Consider the following 19,594-nt stretch of genomic DNA (forward strand, 5'->3'; position numbering starts at 1 on the left):
ACACACGCACACACACACAATTGAAAAGGTATTCACCAAAATAATAGTGATTATCTCTGATAGCTAAGATTTCAGGTTATTTTACTTTCTTCTTTAATATTTAATAATGATAGAATTTTCTCCAATGAGGTATATAAATGTTATACTTTTGAAAACATCATAAGCCTTATTCCCCAAATATAAATCTTAAATAACAGAGGTGCTTCAGAAAATTCACTGTGTTTATCCAAAGGCTTCTCTTCCTCCCTTGGCATGTGACCCTGGACCCTGGGATAGCCTACGCCCCAATTATAGAGGCAGGCTCTAGAAAACTCAGAGAAGAAGAGAGGGATTAGCAGTGTATTGCACATACCAAAAAATTCCAGCTATAAATATTTATGTCCTTGTGCATATTATTTATATATTTTCTCAGCTGTCTGTACTTCCATTTTCTGTACCCTAACTGTGTTTTTCTATGTTTTGCCTGAAATAATATTCTCCTGGGAATATTATGAAGTCATTCATGTAGAATACCAAGAGAACATGACAAGCAATTGGACATCTGAGCAATGCTTCTGACACTGGTAACACAGATCAATAATTATTTCAAGCACTAATTAGTGCAACTCATGTTCTTGGTGTCACTGGAAATATGCCTCACAACAGTTGAAAAACTCCTACTTCTGGTGTAACATCTCTTCCATGAGAATACCTGAGACTGTGAGGTTCGATTTCATAACCATTTCTTTGCCACCTTCTATTAAGCACCACATATTGTTGTAACAGTGAGTAAGCTCAGTCATTAAGTTCATAGTTAAATGCAGGTTGAATTCAAGCTAATATTAACTGATCAATATTTAACATCTGGTCATTCCCCAGTCCTTCCAGAAAGGGGAAAGGTGCTGACCACAGCATACTTAGCTCTATTTTTCATATGGATGAAGGAATGAAGGGCAGTTTCCACTCTCTACGATGGTAGAAAACCATCTCATGAGTTTCTCCCCATTTTAAAGATGAGAAAACAGGCTGAGTAGGACAAGCTATGTGATTTGTATATGGAGGGGAGTGCTTTCTACCTGGGTGTTTCTACCTCCAAGAACACAGCCAATTTTCCTAAGAATGGCACAGAGTCAGTACGAAGAGTTCTTATTAGGGCCACATCAGGATGGCAGCTTAACGGAGCAGGAGTGTCAGTGAGGCAGAAGAGGATGTCAAGGGAACATTGGTTTCCTTGCAACCCTCCTAGGTAATGACTGGAAATTGTTTTGAAAGACAGGCTTGTTACACAGGGGATGGAGAAATCCAAGTTTTACGTTTCCTTACCTGTGACGATTTAGGGTACAACTTGAATGCTAAGTTAACGTGACGTATATCCTAGGGGTACCAACAATACCAGGTCATACTTATCAGTGTTGTGTATGTGTGTGTTTGTATAACTATCCACCCAAAAAAATGGTATTTTCTGTGACTCCATTTCTAGGAATGCCTATAGATACTGTTGCTGGGAAGCAAGGGCCTGTGCTGGCCTGAAGAGGGCCTCACCAGGTCTACTTTGTACCTCCAAGTAATAGATATGGGACAATTCAGAGCAAAAGAAGTCTAAGTGTTGTTATTATTCTTTTTACATCTATAACTTCCATGACTCCAGCACCTCATGACATAGGGCAAGCAAATGGTGCCAGAGTGCCAACTAAAAGCAGAAGCTTCCAGCTGTGGGGCAGAAGATGTGACACAGGCTGATGAGGGGCACAGGTCTCCAAATCTAGGGCTGATCCTCACTGTAGCTTCATACTTGGGATTTCACCAGTCCCTTTCATTTCCGCCCCCGCCACCCCTCCCCCCAAATAAAGCCCAGAACCAGCAGCTACACACATGTGTTTGTGATCCAGCCAGTGCTCAGAGCTCAAGGGAAACTACTAAAATGGAAGCTCAGGCCAACAAGCGCTGTCCTGTGCACTGTCAGTTCAATCTCTGGAGCACCCAACGTGGCAAAGAAACCACTGCATTCCTCATGTGAACACGGAATGACAATCAGAGTGGAATGCTTCCAACTCACGCTCATTTTCCTCATTCTTCATCTAGTCCAAGCCATACCCCCGTCTCCCTGCCCACAGATGTTGGATTCTCAGCCTTCTCCCTCACCTTCTTCAACTGTATTCTGTGAAATAAGATGAAACAGATTAGGATCTTGTTAGTTGAGCAGCACTCAATGGGTGGCCAGGGGTCCATTTTTTGATAGAGTTTGAGGACAAAACAAAGATCAAAATCTAGAAGTTTAAGAATTCATGTTCTAAACCTGTGTGGTATGATGCAATAGCCACTAGCCCCATGTGGCTCTGATGACTTGAGATGTGCTAAGTGCAAATGAAGGACTAAATTTTCCATTTCAATTCATTTTAATTAATGTTAACTTAAATTTGAAAACTGATCATTTCATTCAGTTATTGGAAAGCAACGGTATGTATGCAGCCACTTAGGTTTGTAAGTCTACTTCTTCAACCACAAGTGTTATGAAATCTAAATATGGCTCACGTGTTTCAATTTACATTTAGTGTCTGAATTCAGATGTGCTTTGAGTGTAAAACGTACACCGAAGTTGAAAGATTTAGTAGGAAGAAAATGTAAACTACTTCATTAATAATTATTTATATTGATGCATATTGAAATGATCATATTTTAGACATACTGTGTCAAATAAAATGTATCATTAAAATTAATTTCACCTGTTTCGTGTTTTACGTTTTTTTTTTTTCAAATGTGGCTACTGGGATATTTTTAAATTACATATCCTATTTCTACTGGTTCACTACTCTAGATGTTTAATGTTACTAGGGATAGTGCTGGAGATACGATATCCTGGTCCAGAGTTTCATTTATCACTTGCCCTCTCATATTGCTTATAGGTCGTTCCAGAACACTTTCCAATCCTCTCTTTCCTAATTACTGTTTCAGTACTACTAGTGAACACTCACTTCCCCTCATCCTAACCCCACCTACAGCATTTTTTTCCCTCTGAAGACCTGTCCCACCCTTCTGTCCTCTACCCATCCTTTGAGAGCCCATATTCTACTACGAATTATCCTTCTCTTGTCCCCCATTTCTCAGTCTTTCCCTTTAATGCCACCTTCTCCGACTTTTTATGACAATCTGTCTCTTAAAACTGCTTCATTGGAGGTCAAGGTCTGCATTAGAGGTCTGCTTCCTTAGAGGTCTTGCAGGAAGTTCTGAGAGAGAGACCACCATGCTTCGTGCTTGCTCAGGCCTCTCTCCCACCAGGTTGCTTGGTCTTCTCTTTTTAATGTTCCTGTGGATGTTCATACCCTCTTCTTTACCACCATCCACCTTTTCTTTTCTTTTTTTATGCTCTTTTTAAAAAAATGTATTTTGCCATACAATATTATATTAGTTTCAGGTGTACAACACACAGTGATTAAACACTTATATAACTTGCAAAGTTGTCACCACGGTAAGTCTAGTAACCAATCAACCTTTTCCTTCTCTCACTCTCCCTTTCTCAGTGACCCTATATTTCAGGTTGGATTTCTGGGAAACAGACTCTGCATGGAAATGGAGATGGAGATCAGCATGCAGGAGGTCTATTGGGAGGTACCTGGGAACAACGCCTGTACGAAAGTGAGGAAATGGGGTTGGGCAGAGTAAACTTAAACTGAGATGCAGTTTCCACAGAAGCTTCAGCTGATCCCTTGGAAAGCTCTGGGGCTGGGATAGCCCTTTAAGATCCTCCAGAACGTAAGCAAAGAGATATCCCTTTGGATCCCTGCATTAACCCATTGTCCAGATGCCCCCAAGGAGGGGCAATCTGGCTTATATTCCCACCACTGAAATAATTCTCACAAAAGTCCCCAAAGATCTCCTGTTTTCTTGGGAACCCTCCACTTTGATGTCCCTGAAGCATGGGTCCATACTGAACATGCCCTTTTCTCCTGAGTTCTGACGCCCTGCACAGCGCTGGCTCTCCTGGATGGTCTGTTTCTTTCATTGGCTCCTTTGCTTGCTTAGAACTGGGTTCTGTCCTCAGCCCAGCCCTCTCTACCTTTTCTACACTCTCCCTCCATATCATCTTCTCTCAGCCTCACATCTCTCCAGGTCTTCTTCTGACTTTCACACCCACAGCACCACCATGGTCCTCTTCCTTCTCTTTCTTGAGACCGCCCAGCCCCCTCCTCCGTCTGCCCCTCCTACAACACTCACAGCGAGCTCTACAGACCCTAGGCAAGCACACAGCTGTCCCTAACTCCGACTTATTGCATCTTCCATTTCACCCCCCATTTCAGGCCTTTCTCTCACAGGGACTACTGCAGTCATCTCCTTTTGAGACCTCTTTATGTCTCCTCTGATAATCCTTTCTCAGCAGCTCCGGGGGTATTAAGAAGGCTGGTACCCCAGTGCCTTGCCCTGTCACCTCTCCCTGCCTATCCTGCTTCCCTGACCTAGCGACCTGGTAAATGGGTAACCTAGCTCACTGCAGTCAAGTTTCAAAAGAACATGGTTGGATAAGCACAGTCTTTGTTGATTTAGGAAATAACACATAACTTATGCCCCACTGTTAGAACAGAACCAGTTACAGGCAGCTTTGCCCCTGCTTTCCACAGGGCACGGGCAGATGGGCTCTCCGCCTAGTCTCCCTTTTTCTCCAGTCTAGGGCCGGGAAATGTAAAGCTGATAGTCAACAGGACTCCCAGAGAGAGAGGGCTGTGATAAGAGTCTTCCTTGTGTATGGGGCTGAGGAAAGAAAGAGTAGAGGGAAGTCTCTGTGGTCAGACAGGCTTGTCCTTGGAGTCACCAGGAGCTCCCACGGGCCAGCTTCCCCCAGGATCCTGCCATCAGGGGCCGGCCTAGGGGGCAATGAGACCTGAGAGAGGTGCGGTGGGAGGTGGAGAGGAGGACCCAGCGGTCTGTAAGCCGCCCCAACCCCCAGTCCACCTCACCCCCTCCTTGCAAGGATCCCCCAGGCAACCGCACAGCTGCCCCTAACTCCGACTTAATTCGCCCTGTGTGCTGTGAATTGAAGAAAGGCCAACTGCCAAACAAAGACGCGGCCGGCTGCTCAGGGTTTCTGGGGAGGCCCGCTACCCGGCGGGAGAGAGCGAGCCCGGGAACTAGAGGGGGCGCGCAGGAGAGGGTGGGCGCGGGGGAAGCGGGGCGGGGCGGGCAAAGGCTCTGGCCGGCAGGAAGTGCCCACGGGCGCCGGGCGGAGAGCGTGATACCCGCACACTGACGTTCGCAGGGTGGGAAGCCAGGAGCGCCGCGGGGCGTGCGGACAGGGGGCGGCCCTGCGAGCCGCCGCCCCGCTTCTGGGCTCCGCTCTCCGACTGCGAACCAAGCCCTGCTGCCCACGGCCGGTAAGTGCAGCGCGCGGGGCTCCGGAGGGCCCGCGGGGCGGGAGCGCGCGAAAAGGAGGGGGTCTCCGCCAGGCTCATGGGTCGCGGGGAGGAGGCGCCCCCTCTTCTACTGGGTCCTCGGAGCTGGACTGTGTAAGGCGCCGGCGGACAGGAGCAGGCCGACTTTGGATAAGGAGTGGGGCACGAATCCTCGGGATATTCAGGATGGATGGGTGTAAGCACTAGTCTACAGGGCCCCCAGCATTTGTGTCCGTAATTGTGCTCCTGATCTCTGCACGAAGGTCTTGGGAGAGAGCTCTGGGACCCTCAGTGCCTTGTACTGTCCAGCGTGTTAAGTGCATGTCTGTCCCTCTTCAAAATGTTATTCTCTTTGTCCACCCTGAATTCTAGTCACAGGCTCTTATGCCTAAACCCGAGGTTACAGGTCCAGAGTAATCCTAGCTAAAATTGTACAGCCCTTGGCTCTGTTCCCCATGCAAAACAAGGTTTACTAAATGCTGGCAGCTGGTGGGTCTCATACGTGCACCGGATTGTTCTCAATGGGTCTGTCTGCCTGTGGAGGGCTGTCCACAAGTCCCATGGGCACAGCTGTGCATTTTGGAGAACATGGTTCTGTAGGCCCTGTCACCTGTGTTCACCTGCCAATTCCTACTCGTGCAGTTGGCTAGGCTAGCTTGGTATGGAAAGAAGGAAAGTGTGGAAGGTTCTAGTATGTATTGTTTTCACCAGTGATAGGAACAGTGTTCATATGCGTGAATTGGCTGGAAAATATGAAAAAGAGGAAGGCTCATTTGGATTGGGCAGGAGAGCAACTCAACTTGGGTCTCAGTTGCTCAGTGTGCAGGAATAAGTACCACAGAGGTCTCTAGGACATTGGCACACATTGTGAGGCAGGAATGGTGTGGAGAGAAAAGACAGCTTCTGGAAAACTCCTAAATATACTCTAGGACAGAGGGTGGCGGTGGAAGGGTGGAGAAGAGAATGAGGCGAGGGTGAATGATCTGTGTTTAATTTGTGGGCAGCTGGATTATAGTGGAAAGAATCTGCAGTTAGAGTCGGGAGACCTGGATTTGAATCAAAATTTAGTGGTTGTTACTATGTCAGTAGCAGTGTTCCCTGCACATGTCACTCTGGGGTTCAGTTGTCTCATGTGCAAAGCTGTCCCTACCTATCTCATGATGTAGCGGGAGGTTCAAATTAGCTAATGACTGGAAAGTACTTGGACAGAGGTAAGGCTCTGAGGGTGAAGGCAAATGCTGGGCCCACAGGTGCCAAGCGGGAGGTGTGGCGAACACTTGGGGTCCTGGAGCTGTTTGGTTTGTGGGTCATACAGGGAACTATTTGCATACTGCTCCCTGTGATATTCAACATAATAGGAGTATTTGCCTAGAGCACTTTGGACTCTGGGTGTGTGAGATGCACACAGGTCTTGGTAGTGTACGTAGTTTTTGTGTGAATGCCTTCTGCAGCACAAGGGGAAAACTAGCTTGGCTGGCTTTTAAGTCCTAGCCCTAGAGCGGCTTGACTTCCAGAGAGCCTTCCTCCAGGTGAGCCAGGAGGCTTTATACCTATCATCTTGCTTTTATCCTCTTGCCAACAATGGAAGCAGTAAGGAACACTTTCTACCATTTGCAGCCAGGAAGATAAGAGAGGAGGAAGAAGCTTTCCCAACTGAGGTCATGGGTCAGGGATGTCAACTGCAAGGTGCTGTCTTCTGGGTTACAGAGCCCCAAAGCTGTACCAAGCTGCGGAGGGCTGGGAGGCTGTCAAAAGTCATTACAGATAGCCCTAAACACCAGGAAGTGTTTGGTGGTTTGTCAGTCCTTGCGTGTCACCTGTCATGAGATATCTTTGAATGTAGTAGCTCTTTGGTAAACATTGTGAAAGGAAAGAGCCGTGGCCAGGGAGCCTGGAAACCTAGGGTCAAGTTCCAGCTCAGCTTCCTACCCTCCATGTGACCTGGGAAAGTCACTTCACCTCTTTGTGTCTATTTTTTCACTGTTCAAAATCAAGGCATCTTTCCAGATTGTCCTCCTGATCCCAGCTCATGTTTCACTTCCTCCGAGAGGCCTTTCTTGATCTCTAATCTAAAGTAGCCACCTCCTGGTCACAATCACAGTGCCCTGATTTAACTCCTCCATAGCACTTACTACCATCTGAATTTTCTGCTATGTCAGGCCACACTGTGAGCTTCAGAAGAGCAGGGCATCCCTCGTCCTGTTACTAGCTGGCCCACCAGCACCTGGAACACAGTAGGTGCCCAAAGAAAGGTTGTGTTAGTGAGTGGTGAATAACTTCATATGGGTAGAACGGCTGCATGTGTTTCAAATTGTGCTCCTAGGAGCCTTTGAGAGAGGAGCAAGCCCCATAGGCAGGGCCTGGTTCCCTCACACCAACAGCTCAGGGTTAAATCAAGTTATGGATTGGCTTCCAGGTATAATTTCTTTTGAAGAAAGTGCACTCCCACTAAAATAAAACTGGAAAACCATTGTATCAGAAGACTCATAAGGGCCTCTTCAATTGCAAGATGAAATAATAGTACCGCAGCTAGAAGCAATGCACACCCACCCTCAAGGAGGACCCAAGGCTGTGATGTAGACTTTGGAAGTGGTTATCCCACAGATCATGTCTGCTTGGCCATGGAATTCATCATATGGGTGTTTTTCTGCAACTGGTTTAATTTCCTGGATTTTTGGTCAAGGTTAATATGAAAATGATTTTGCGTGCAATACAACAACAAGGGGTATATGGGAACTCTGAAGCTTGCTTGAGATGAGCACTAGACAGGAAGACACATTGAATATCTACAAAGTGGCTATGCCACACGCTGATAGATGAAAGCTGCCTATTTAGGGTGACTGTGTCTGTCATCATCCTCCTTTGGGTATGTTCCTAGGCAAGCTGCCCAGACTTGCCTCTTGCCCAGGAGATGTCCACTCAGCGTCGTTTTTCTTGAGTAGTTGGCAGTGGAGAGGAGCCCTTCTCTCTAAGTGATTCTTGAGCCTAGAGGACAGCGATATAGTAGCTCACCCTGACCCATATTTACAGCAGCTACGTCAGCTTCATGTAAAACATCTCTCATGTTGTCTCTTCCTATAAATACGTTTGCAAACGGCAGTATGACTCCTGTGTCCAGCATTGTGCCTGGGGTTGGGGCACAGAATATATGTTTACCACCACTTTTACTAAATAAATCCCATGGGAGTTAGTGTATTCCATTTATACTATAATATAGTTATAGTATGTACTATTTATATATAATATTCTATATTACTAGTATACCTACGGATGGAGAAGGAGGTTTGGCTGTTTTGTTGGATTGTTTAGGTGACTGGTTGAGGAGAAAGACTATGGAAAGAAGAGAAAAAAGAAGGGAGTACAAATCAGAATTCCCGTTAATTCCTTTGGACTACTGACTTTGCTTCTTGTACCTGTTCCTGCTCTGGCTCTCTTGTGAGTTCCTGGGCTCTTAAGGTATGTACTTATAAGACAGCACACCATAGAGCAGACAGAGTTGGGAGAGGATCAGTATTCACAGATTCACCGTGTGCCTGCTAGGAGCCATGACTCTTCAGGCCTGAGAAATACAGAGACCTGGGCCCTGACTTCTGAGGATGTAGCTGTTGGGGAGATTAAAGTCACTCCCAGGAAGAGATAGGAAAACAGCTGAGTGCAAACTGCATAGCACTCACGTCAGCCACAGCTGGAGCGCAGAGAAGGCAAGGAAAACGCGTGCCGGCCAGGGGCAGAGAACCCAGCTCTGGGTCAGACAGTCCAGCCTGAAATTCGGGCTCTGCCCCTTCCTCCCCATGTGACCCCACATGTGTTGCATGACCTCACTAAGCTTCAGTTTCCTCATCCTGTAAACTGAGGAAATGGTCCATAACTCCTAGCCTGGTGTACGGATGCCTGAGTTAAGCCTGGAAAGCTCAACTAAGTAGAGGGGCACGGAACGCCCAAGTGTCTGATGATAACAGCGAATAGTTTGGAAAAGGGCTCATGGTGAGAAGGGGCCTGGTGGGGTGGTGACTGCTGTACAATTGTGTCTAAGCACAGATCCCCGCTGTCAGTAGTCAAGGGGTACATGGCCTCCTGCTGGTTATGCCCCAGGCCAGCCAAGCACTCCTTTCCTCCTCTGGGTGCCTTTCTAACACAAGCTATAGGGAGGAATGCAGCTGCTTTTGAACAACTTTTCCCTCTGTTTTCACTGCCCCCTGTATAGGCATATGCTCTTTCTTAAAGGCTTAAGGAGCTTTACTGTAAAATACCAAGAATTCAAGAGTTGAGGATGTTACAGAGGCTCAGGAAATGTTAGGGGAAATTGCTCTGAATGTTCCCTGGCCTGTTCCAAAGTAGTTCCCGTACCCTCTTTGATGGTAGGGTGGGTGACCTGCAGTGGTTCTCACCCTCGTCTGGACTTATGGATGCTGCTGCTTCTCCTCCTCCCCGTCCCCGTCTTCCTCCCCTTCCTGCCCCCACCACTTCCCTTCCTCTCTAGCCTCCTCCTTCTCCTCTTCCTTCTTCTAACACGGATCTCATGTTTTGAAAGATTTTTGTTAGCCAAACTTTAATACAAATGAAAATTTGCTTCTACATTTGAAAAGACTAATCAAAGACCATATAACTGATTTCACTGTCCACTGTTCACTTTCTGCTTTATAACATTTACATTTTTTAAATGAAATCCTGTGCTCACAGGGCATCATGAACACTAGATCATATGAAGCAGCAAGGAACAGGGGACACACACATTATTCATCTCTCCTCTGCTCACATTTCATGCTCACCAAGATGCCATCAGCAGAGCATTGAACCACACAGGGCCCTTCTCAGCATGTGTGCAACTACATAGGATGCTTACCCTTGAAGCCAGCAAGGGTTCAGCCCTCGGCCTCCTATTTTAGTCACATTTTTGGATGGTGGCCCAGTTAGGCCAGAACAACAAATCCTTTAAACAGGTGAGCCATTCAAGTGCCCTCAGATTCCAGTTAGTCACCTATCCTTGGAAGATGGTGGAGGCTTCCATTTCCTTATCCTGGTCTCTACCCTTCTGCTACAAATCATTTACATTTGTTAAAAGACAGCTTAGATCATTTACTAACAGGTTCTAATTGTTTTTAAAGGCTCAGAAGAAAACAAAGGACAGGAGTAGAGGTGAGTACTATCCATTTTGTCTGAGGTTTGGAACTGATTGAAAAGCAAAAAGCTTCCAGGAGTTCTTAGGCCTGTTCAAAAGTATTCCCAGCTTCTCTGGCTCTGATCCTTTTTATACTGAAGCCCAGCAGATATCTTGGGATGGGGAAGGAGTGACTTAGTTACCTAGGGAGGGAGTGCTCTTTGGGTTGGAGAGAAGAGAGGCCAGAGAAGGAGCCGTGTGACTCCACATTTTAGGGTGCTTTTTGTATACCTAGAGGCTTGAGGAAGCCAGCCTTCTCAGAAGAAATAAACTCTCTCTTTGGGGAAAGAGGGTGAGACAGGAAGTTAGGACTAGAAGCACCAGGAGAGAATAAAATACACAGAAGGCAGTTAACACTTTCTGATAGCACTGAGCAGATAGATGGCTAAGGACTTTTAACTCCTAAAGTTCCAAGCAAATATTAAGAAACAAGTATAGTAAGTCTTTGTTTATAGCTTGCAAGACTTTAGAGGTGAAACAACTCATTAACAAAATCAATTTTACCTTAGGCTAATTATTATAAATAAGAGTTAAGTTCCTGTGGCATCTCAACTTTTTATATTAATTTTTTTCTTTTATTTAACATTTTATTTTTTTTATTTTTTCTCCTTCCCCTCTGGTAACCACTAGTCCATTGTCCATGTCCATGAGTCTCTGTCTGTCCTGTTCATTTGTTGCTTTTAGGCTTATATCCCACATGTAAGTGATATCATGTGATTTTCAACCTTTTCTGTCTGGCTTATTTCGCTTAGTATGATCATTTCAAGGTCCATCCATGTCGTCACAAATGGCAGTATTTCATCTCTTCTTATAGCTGTGTAATATTCCATTGTATATATGTAGCACAGCTTCTTTAGCCAATCATCTATTGTAGGACACTTTGGTTGCTTCCATGTCCTGACCACTGTAAATGATGCTGCTATGAACATCGGTGTGCAAATATCTTTAGGGATATGAGTTTTCAAGTCTTTGGGGTAAATACCCAGTAGAGGGATTGCTGGATCATATGGTAGATCAATTCTTAGTTTTTTGAGGAACTTCCATACTGTTTCCTTAGTGGCTGTACCAGCAGTGTATGAGGGTTCCTTTTTCTCTGCATCCTCTCCAACATTTGTTATTTGTCCTGTTGATTATAGCTATTCTAACAGGTATGAGATGGTATCCCGTTGTGGTTTTGATTTGCATTTCACTAGTGGCTAGCAATGTTGAGCATCTTTTCATATATTTGTTGGCCATTTGTATGTCCTCTAGGGAGAAGTGTCTGTTCACATGTTGTGCCCATTTTTTGATTGGATGGTTTGGTTTTTTTGTTGTTATTAAGTCGAATGAGTTCTTTGTATATTTTGGATATTAGGCCCTTATCGGAAGCGTTGCTTGCAAATATATTTTCCCATTCGGATGGTTGTCTCTTTACCTTGTTGATGATTTCTTTTGCTGAGCAGAAGCTTTTTAGTTTGATGTAGTCCCATTCGTTTATTTTTGCTTTTATTTCCCTTGACTGTGAACTCATATTCATAAAATCCTCTTTAAATCCAAGGTCCTTCAGTTTAGTTCCTATGTTTTCTTCTATGCATTTTACTGTTTCAGGCCTTATATTCAGGTCTTTAATCCATTTTGAGTTAATTTTGGTGTGTGGTGGGAAACTAGACAACAATTTAGTTTCATTCTTTTGCAGGTGGCTTTCCAGTTTTTCCAGCACCATTTATTAAAGAGCCTTTCCTTTCTCCACTGTATGTTTTTTGCTTTTTTGTTGAAAATTATTTGCCCATATAAATATGGGTTTACTTCTGGACTCTCAATTCTGTTCCACTGGTCCATGTGTCTGTTTTTCTGCCATGCCATTTTGATTACTGTCACTTTGTAGTATAATTTGAAGTCAAGCAGAGTGATACCTCTAGCCCCATTCTTTTTTCTCAGGATGGCTTTAGCAATTCGGGGTCTTTTGTGCTTCCATGCAAATCTGATGATTTTTTATTCCATTTCTTTAAAAAATGCCAATGAGATTTTGATGGGGATTGCATTAAATCTGTATAATGCTTTAGGTAACATGGTCATTTTAATTGTGTTGATTCTTCCAATCCAAGAACACAGAATATCTTTCCATGTCTTTGTATCTTCTTCGATTTCTTTTAATAGAGTCTTGTAGTTTTCATTATATAGGTCCTTCACATGTTTCGTTAGATTTATTCCTAGGTATTTTATTGTTGTTGTTGTTGCAATTGCAAAAGGAATTATTTTTTCCACTTCTTTTTCTGATACTTGTTATTAGAGTATAGGAACACTATGGATTTTTGAACATTGATTTTGTATCCAGAAACTTTACTGTATTTGCTTATTGTTTGTAGTAGTGTCCTTGAGGAGTCTTTAGGGTTTTCTATATAGAGAATCATGTCATCCGCGAATAGTGACAGCTTGACTTTGTTTCCTATTTGGATGCCTTCTATATCTTTCTCTTGCCTGATAGCACTCGTTAGGACCTCCAATGTTATATCGAATAATGGTGGCAATAGTGGACAGCCTTGCCTTGTTCCTGATCTTAGAGGGAAGGTTTTTAGTTTTTCACCATTAAATATAATGTTGGCTAAGGGCTTGTCATATATGGCCTTTATTATATTAAGGTATTTTCCTTCTATATCTATTTTGTTAAGTGTTTTGATTATAAATGGGTGCTGTATCTTGTCGAAGACTTTTTCTGCATCTATCAATATGATCATATGATTCTTTTTAATTTGTTTATGTGGCGTATCACATTAATCGATTTGTGTATGTTGAACCATCCCCGTGCCTCAGATATGAATCCCACTTGATCGTGGTGTATAATCTTTTTAATATGTTGCTGTATTTGGTTCACTAGTATCTTATTTAGGATTTTTGCATCTGTGTTCATGAGAGATATTGGTCTGTAGTTTTCTTTTTTTGTGTTCTCTTTACCAGGTTTTGGTATCAAGGTAATATTGACCTCATCAAATAAGTTGGGAAGTATTGCCTTCTCTTCGATTTTTTGTAAGAGTTTGAGGAGAACGTGTATTAAATCTTCTTTGAATGCTTGGTAGTATTCACTGATGAAGCCATCTGGTCCTGGACTTTTACTTTTTGGTAGTTTTTGATGATTGTTTCAATTTCCATACTGCTGATCGGTCTATTTAGATTTTCCAGTTCTTCTTGATTCAGTCTAGGAAGGTTCTATTTTTCTAAGTACTGGTCCATTTCTTCTAGGTTATTAAATTTGATGTTATATACTTTTTCATAGTATTCTTGTATGATCCTTTGTATTTCTGCTGTATCTGTCATGATTTCCCCTTTCATCCTTGATTTTGTTTATCTGTGTCCTTTTTTTTTTTTTTTTTTTGGTGAGTCTAGCCAGGGGTTTGTCAATTTTATTAAACTTTTTAAAGAATCAGCTCTTTGTTGTATTTATTTTTTCTATTTTTTTTCAATTTCATTCATTTCTGCTTTAATTTTGATTCTTTCTTTCCTTCTGTTGACTTTAGGCTTCATTTGTTCTTCCTTTTCTAGTTTTTAAGATGAAGTTGTTTATTTGGGCTCATTCTTGTTTTTGGAGGTAGTCCTGTAATGATATGAACTTTCCTCTTATGACCGCTTTTGCCGTGTCCCAGAAGTGTTGATATGTTGTACTATCATTATCATTCATTTCTATGTATTTCTCGATCTCTCTTTTTATTTCTTCTCTGACCCAGTTATTCTTCAGTAGTATGTTGTTTAATCTTCATGTATTTGTGGTTCTTTCTTCTTTCTTTTTACAGTTGATCTCTAGTTTCAAAGCATCATGATCAGAGACTATGGTTGGTATGATTTCAAACCTCTTATATTTGCTGAGGTTACCTCTGTGTCCCAGTATGTGGTCAGTCCATGAGAATGTTCCATGTGCATTAGAGAAGAATATATAAGCAGCTGTTTTGAGATGGAAGGCTCTATATATGTCAATTATGTCCAGTTAGTTTAATGTGTCATTTAAGGATGTTATTTCCTTATTGATTTTCTGTTTGGATGATCTGTCCATATCTGACAGTAGGTCCCCTACTGTGATAGTGTTTCGGTCTGATTCTCCCTTTAGTTCTGTTAGTAATTGCTTTATATATTTCGGGGCTCCCTGATTGGGAACATAGATATTAATAAGTGTTATGTCTTCTTGGTGCATGATCCCCTTTATCATTATGAAGTGTCTCTCAGTATCTTCCTTTAACTTTTTTTTTTAAAGTCTATTTTGTCCGATATTAGTACGGCTACTCCTGCTTTTCTCTGAATGCCATTAGCTTGAAATATCATTTTCCACCCTTCCACTTTGAGTCTATATTTGTCTTTGGAACTGAGATGTGTCTCCTGGAAGCAGCATATGGTTGGGTTTTGTTTTTTAATCCAGTCTGCAACTCTGTGCCTTTTTATTGGTGAGTTCAGTCCATTTACATTTAGGGTGATTATTGAAATATGAGGTCTTCTTATTGCCACTTTATCTTTTGCTTTCTGGTAGCTCAGTGTTTCCATTGCTTCTTTGTCTTTGTGTTTCTGTTTTCTTTATTTTGGTTGGCTTTTGTGGTGTTTCCCCCTGGCCCTTCTTGTTTTATGATATGTACTTCGGTTCCGAATCTTTGGCGTGTGATTACCATTACGAATATGTAAAGGATAGTTATATATATACAGTCATCCCTTTTCTTCTGCACGTGCCTTATCTCCATGCCCCATTGGGAATTTGGATCTTTGAATCCTCCCCTTTGAGTCATTGTTGTCTCAATTTGTCCCTATATATGCTGAATGTTCATTACTATCTTGCTATAGCAAATCTCTTCTTATTTTAAGCTTATAATGCCCTGTTCCTAGTAAGGGTTGCACTCCTCTGCTTTTTTCAGCCTGCTAGTCACCTTATTTCTAATTATGGTTTGGTTTTTTTGTTTTTTGTTTTTTTTTGTCATTTTGTTTCAGATGAGCTGATCCCTTTCAGTATTTCCTGTAATGCAGACCTCGTAGTGGAGAATTCACTCAATTTTTGTATGTCTAGAAAGGTCTTTATTTCTCCTTCATATCTAAAGGAGAACTTAGCTGGATACATTTTTCTAGGCTGGTAGTTCCTTTCACTTAATAGTTTAAATGTTTGATTCCATTCCTTTCTGGCTTGTAAGGTTTGCGCTGAGAAGTCCAAGGATAATCTAATGGATTTTCCTTTATATGTTACCATTTTCTTCTCCCTGGCTGCCCTGCAAATTCTGTCTTTGTTGTTGTTTTTTGATAATTTTAATACAATGTGTCTTGGCGAAGGCCTTTTTGGGTTGAGATAATTGGGTGCTCTGTTGACTTTTCGAATTCCAAGCTCCAGCTCATTCCTTAGATTTGGGAAATTCTCATCAACTATTTGTCCGAAAATGCTTTCTAGTTCCTGTTCCTTTTCCTCGCCTTTGATAATGCCCATTATTCTTATGTTTCCTCTCCTGATGGTATCAACTAGTTCTTGTATTTCTCTTTCATTATTTTTCATTCTTCGGTTTCTCTCTTCTTCCTTCTGATTTATGTCTAAATTTCTGTCTTCAATATCACTGATCCTTTCTCCATTTGGTCGACTCTGTTTCCCAAGCCTCTTATTTCATTTTTCAACTCTTGCGGTGTGTTCTTTATCTCTAGAAGGTTCATTCTGTTCTTTTTGAGGGTTTCAACCTCCTTGCTAAAGAACTCATTCTGCTCATCTAGTTGTTTTTTCAATTCCTGAAATTGTTGATATGATTCATTTTGGATCTCATTGAGTTTTTTCAGAGGTACCATTCTGAATTCTTTGTCATTTAAGTCGCGTATTTCTATATCTGTAAGCTTATTTTCTGGAGATTTTTCTCTTTCTTTCTGAGATGCCTTGTCGCCTTGGTCGGTCATGGTGTTTATTGGACTCTTTCTCCACCTGGGCATTAATGGAAGTGTGTTCTGCTTTTTTTTTTTCCCCCCAGAAAGATTTATTATATAATGGTCCCTGTTGCAAATAAGATGTTTTTCTTTTGGTTTCCAGTAAGTGGCGTCCAAGCCTCTTGGATCTCTGCTTTATATACAGTCTTAATAATGTCTTTTTTATCTTCTAGATGTTTAATCACGCTCGCTACCCTCAGCCTCAGTTCCTGTCAATGTTAGCGACAGTTTCAGTAGCGTTGGCTCAGATTCTCCTGGGGCTCTGCAGTGTTCCGTCTAGGAGGGTATGGGGGAAGGGGCCCTCTGGGTGGGGGGAATGGCACAGTCCTGAGAGGGATTCAGCTGCAGCCCAAATTTAGGCTTCTGTTTTGCAACCACGGCTGGTAAAAATGAACTATGGTTTCTCTGCCATCCCTGCTTTTTTGTCGTCCCTGTTTTCTCTGCCTTCTACCCTGACTGGGCCCTGCTGCCGGCCGTATGGAGCTCACAGAACTACCAGGCAGGGCTGTTCAGGGAAGTCGCCACACATTTTCCCCTTCCCCTCCTCCTGCAGGGAGCTCCAACGGCTGTGAGAGGCAGCTTCTTTGTTTCTCCCAGTCTACTGCCCAACACCTGGGTTTTGAGCTGTGGTAGCTCTTATGTGCAGATTCCACACTCAGACATGCTGGTGTGCAGTTTGGATGTTTTTTGTTGAGTTTATTGTTGTTTCAAGAAGAGAGATCTGGGGACGTCTCTCACTCCATCATGTTTAATCCAATCTTGCATCCCAACTTTTTAACCAACATCGAGTGAAACAACGTTATTTTTGAGGACCTGCTATACTAGTTCTGTGAACTAGAAAAGGTAGATGGAAGGAAGCCCCCTTATCTTTTTTTAATGTATAAAGAAAAACCGTTAGAAGAAGCAGTTATAGAAAACAGAGAAGCCACATTTACATTGTACCTTTAATCTTCTAAATTAATTCACATTCTACCTTGGTTTTAATTTATTGTATAAATAATGCTAATCGTGAATAGCTAATTTTCATAATTAAATTTAATAGTTCATGACTGGCTCTTCTCCAGGGGTTCACAAATGATTTTGGTATGACTTGCAAGTTAAGATTACATATTTAAAGATTGAAACAAACAAAAACATGCAACAGAGACCATGTGGGCTGCAAGCCTGAAATATTTACTAACTGACTCTTTACAGAAACAGTTTGCTAGGCCCTAATTCATCCAGTGTCAGCCTGTGATCATCGATTATCGACAGCTCAGCCACCTCAAAGCACTCAACTTGGGCACAGTGGCTAGAGGGAAACTGAGCCCTGAACCAGGGTCTCTCCAATGCGGCCCTCTGAGAGCTCGATTTAATTAGCCTGGGGTGCAGCCTGGGAATCTAGATTTTTAATTTCTCAGGTGGTTCCAGTGCACCTAAGATTGCAAAGCCCTAAGACAGTAGATCTCAAAGCGAAGTCCCAAAAATGCAAAATTTCAGGCCCCGTTCTGACCTGCTAACCCAGAAACTCTGGGTCAGGACCAGCATTTACGTTTTAACAAACACTTCCGGGGATTCTGATGTGCCTCAAGTCTGAGAACACACCTCTAAGGCTTCAAACCTAACCCTGCTCATTGCTGCAAACTTCACAGATGGGCTGGTTAGAAAGAGCAGGAGGAGAGGTAAAGCTAGCAAGTGAAACAGCAAGTCGTGGGAACTTGTTATTTTACACTCAACCTAGGCCCTGGGAGGTGCAGTGAGCTGCAGGAACCAGAACTTGGAACTAAAATAAAACCATCACCAACAATAATGAACTCTTCTCCAATAAAAGTTATCATTAATAATAATTTTACTTTTGGGCTCTACTCTTTATTACTACATATATATTTGTCTCTAATATATTAACTTATAGAAGGTAACCATTTGATAAACACAGGGGTTTAAGTATAACTTCTGAACTATTTTGAAATAACAAATCAACATTATATGTGCCTGGGAAGTAGGAAAGCTGTGTTGCTGACCTTCACCTCATAACTGAAGAGTGAATTCTGTTCTCCTACCCTGCTCCAGGACAGATTCCCACAGGGTACTTTGCCCCAATTGTCCACCCTCCAACAACACAGGCTGTGAGGCATTTATAAGAATATGACAGGATTTATGACCTATAGACAGCCTACTATGTGCCAGACATTTTGTGAGGGGTTTTTTTCACTCTTTTTTTAAATGTATGTATTTTCATTAGTTTCAAGTATACAGTACATTGGTTAGACATCTATATAGTTCATAAAATGATCCCCCCAATTGCTCCCTCCTTCCCCTGACCTTCTACCTAGGCAACATTAATGCTAACTGCATTCCCTATGCCATGCTCCCCATCCCCATGACCATCCATCAGCTACTAATTTGTACTTCTTTAACTTTTCACCCCATTCTCTCAAGCCCCCAAAAGCTCCCCACCCTCTATCACCCAAATTGTCCACTATATTTGTGAGTCTGTTTTTGATTAGTTTGTCCTTTTTATTCCTTAGATTCCATATATAAGTGAAATCATATAGTGTTTATCTTTCTCTGTCTGACTTAAATACCTTCTAGGTCCATCAAAGCAATATCTTTTTCCATCTCCTTCCTTTTAGTCTGTGTATGTCTTTTAATCTGAAGTGAGTTTTTTGTAGGCAGCATAGGTAGAAATCTTGTTTTCTTATTCTTTCAGCCACTCTTTTGGTTGGAGAACTTAAATATTTTCCACTTAAGGTACATATTGATAGGAATGTAGTTGTTATCATTCTTTATTCCTGTTTTGATACATGCTGTTTCTTAAAGAAGTCCCTCCAACATTTCCTGTAGTACTGACTTGGTGGTGATAAATTCCTTTAGCTTATTTTTGTCTGGGAAGCTCTTTATCTGTCCTTCAACTCTAAATGATAGCTTTGCTGGATAAATTATTCTTGGTTGTAAATCCTGGGTCTTCATCCTGTTAAATATTTTTTTTTGCCAAACCCTTCTGTCCTGCATAGTTTTTGTTTTTTTTTGAGAAATCAGCTGCCAGTCTTATGGGTGTTCCCTTATAAGTAACTATCTATTTTTCTCTTGCTATTTTTGATATTCTTTCTTTATACTTAACCTTTGGCATTTTAATTATGATGTATTGTGGTGTGAGCCTCTTTGGATCCCTGATTTTTGGAATTCTCTGAGCTTC

General features: G+C 42.3%; 1 protein-coding gene across 1 annotated transcript in view; it reads left to right on the forward strand.

Moving 5' to 3' along the window:
• The first annotated feature begins 4,536 nt into the window (after positions 1 to 4,536).
• Positions 4,537 to 19,594, forward strand: part of TSPAN11 (tetraspanin 11) — an 80,896-nt gene continuing 65,838 nt past the window's right edge. Inside the window, exon 1 of the mRNA XM_039869128.1 lies at positions 4,537 to 5,342. The gene's annotated coding sequence lies outside the window, so the exon portion shown is untranslated. The remainder of the gene's footprint in view (positions 5,343 to 19,594) is intronic.

Source organism: Pteropus medius, unplaced genomic scaffold (genome assembly GCF_902729225.1).
Source record: "Pteropus medius unplaced genomic scaffold, Ma_sr-lr_union100, whole genome shotgun sequence".
NCBI lineage: Eukaryota > Metazoa > Chordata > Mammalia > Chiroptera > Pteropodidae > Pteropus > Pteropus medius.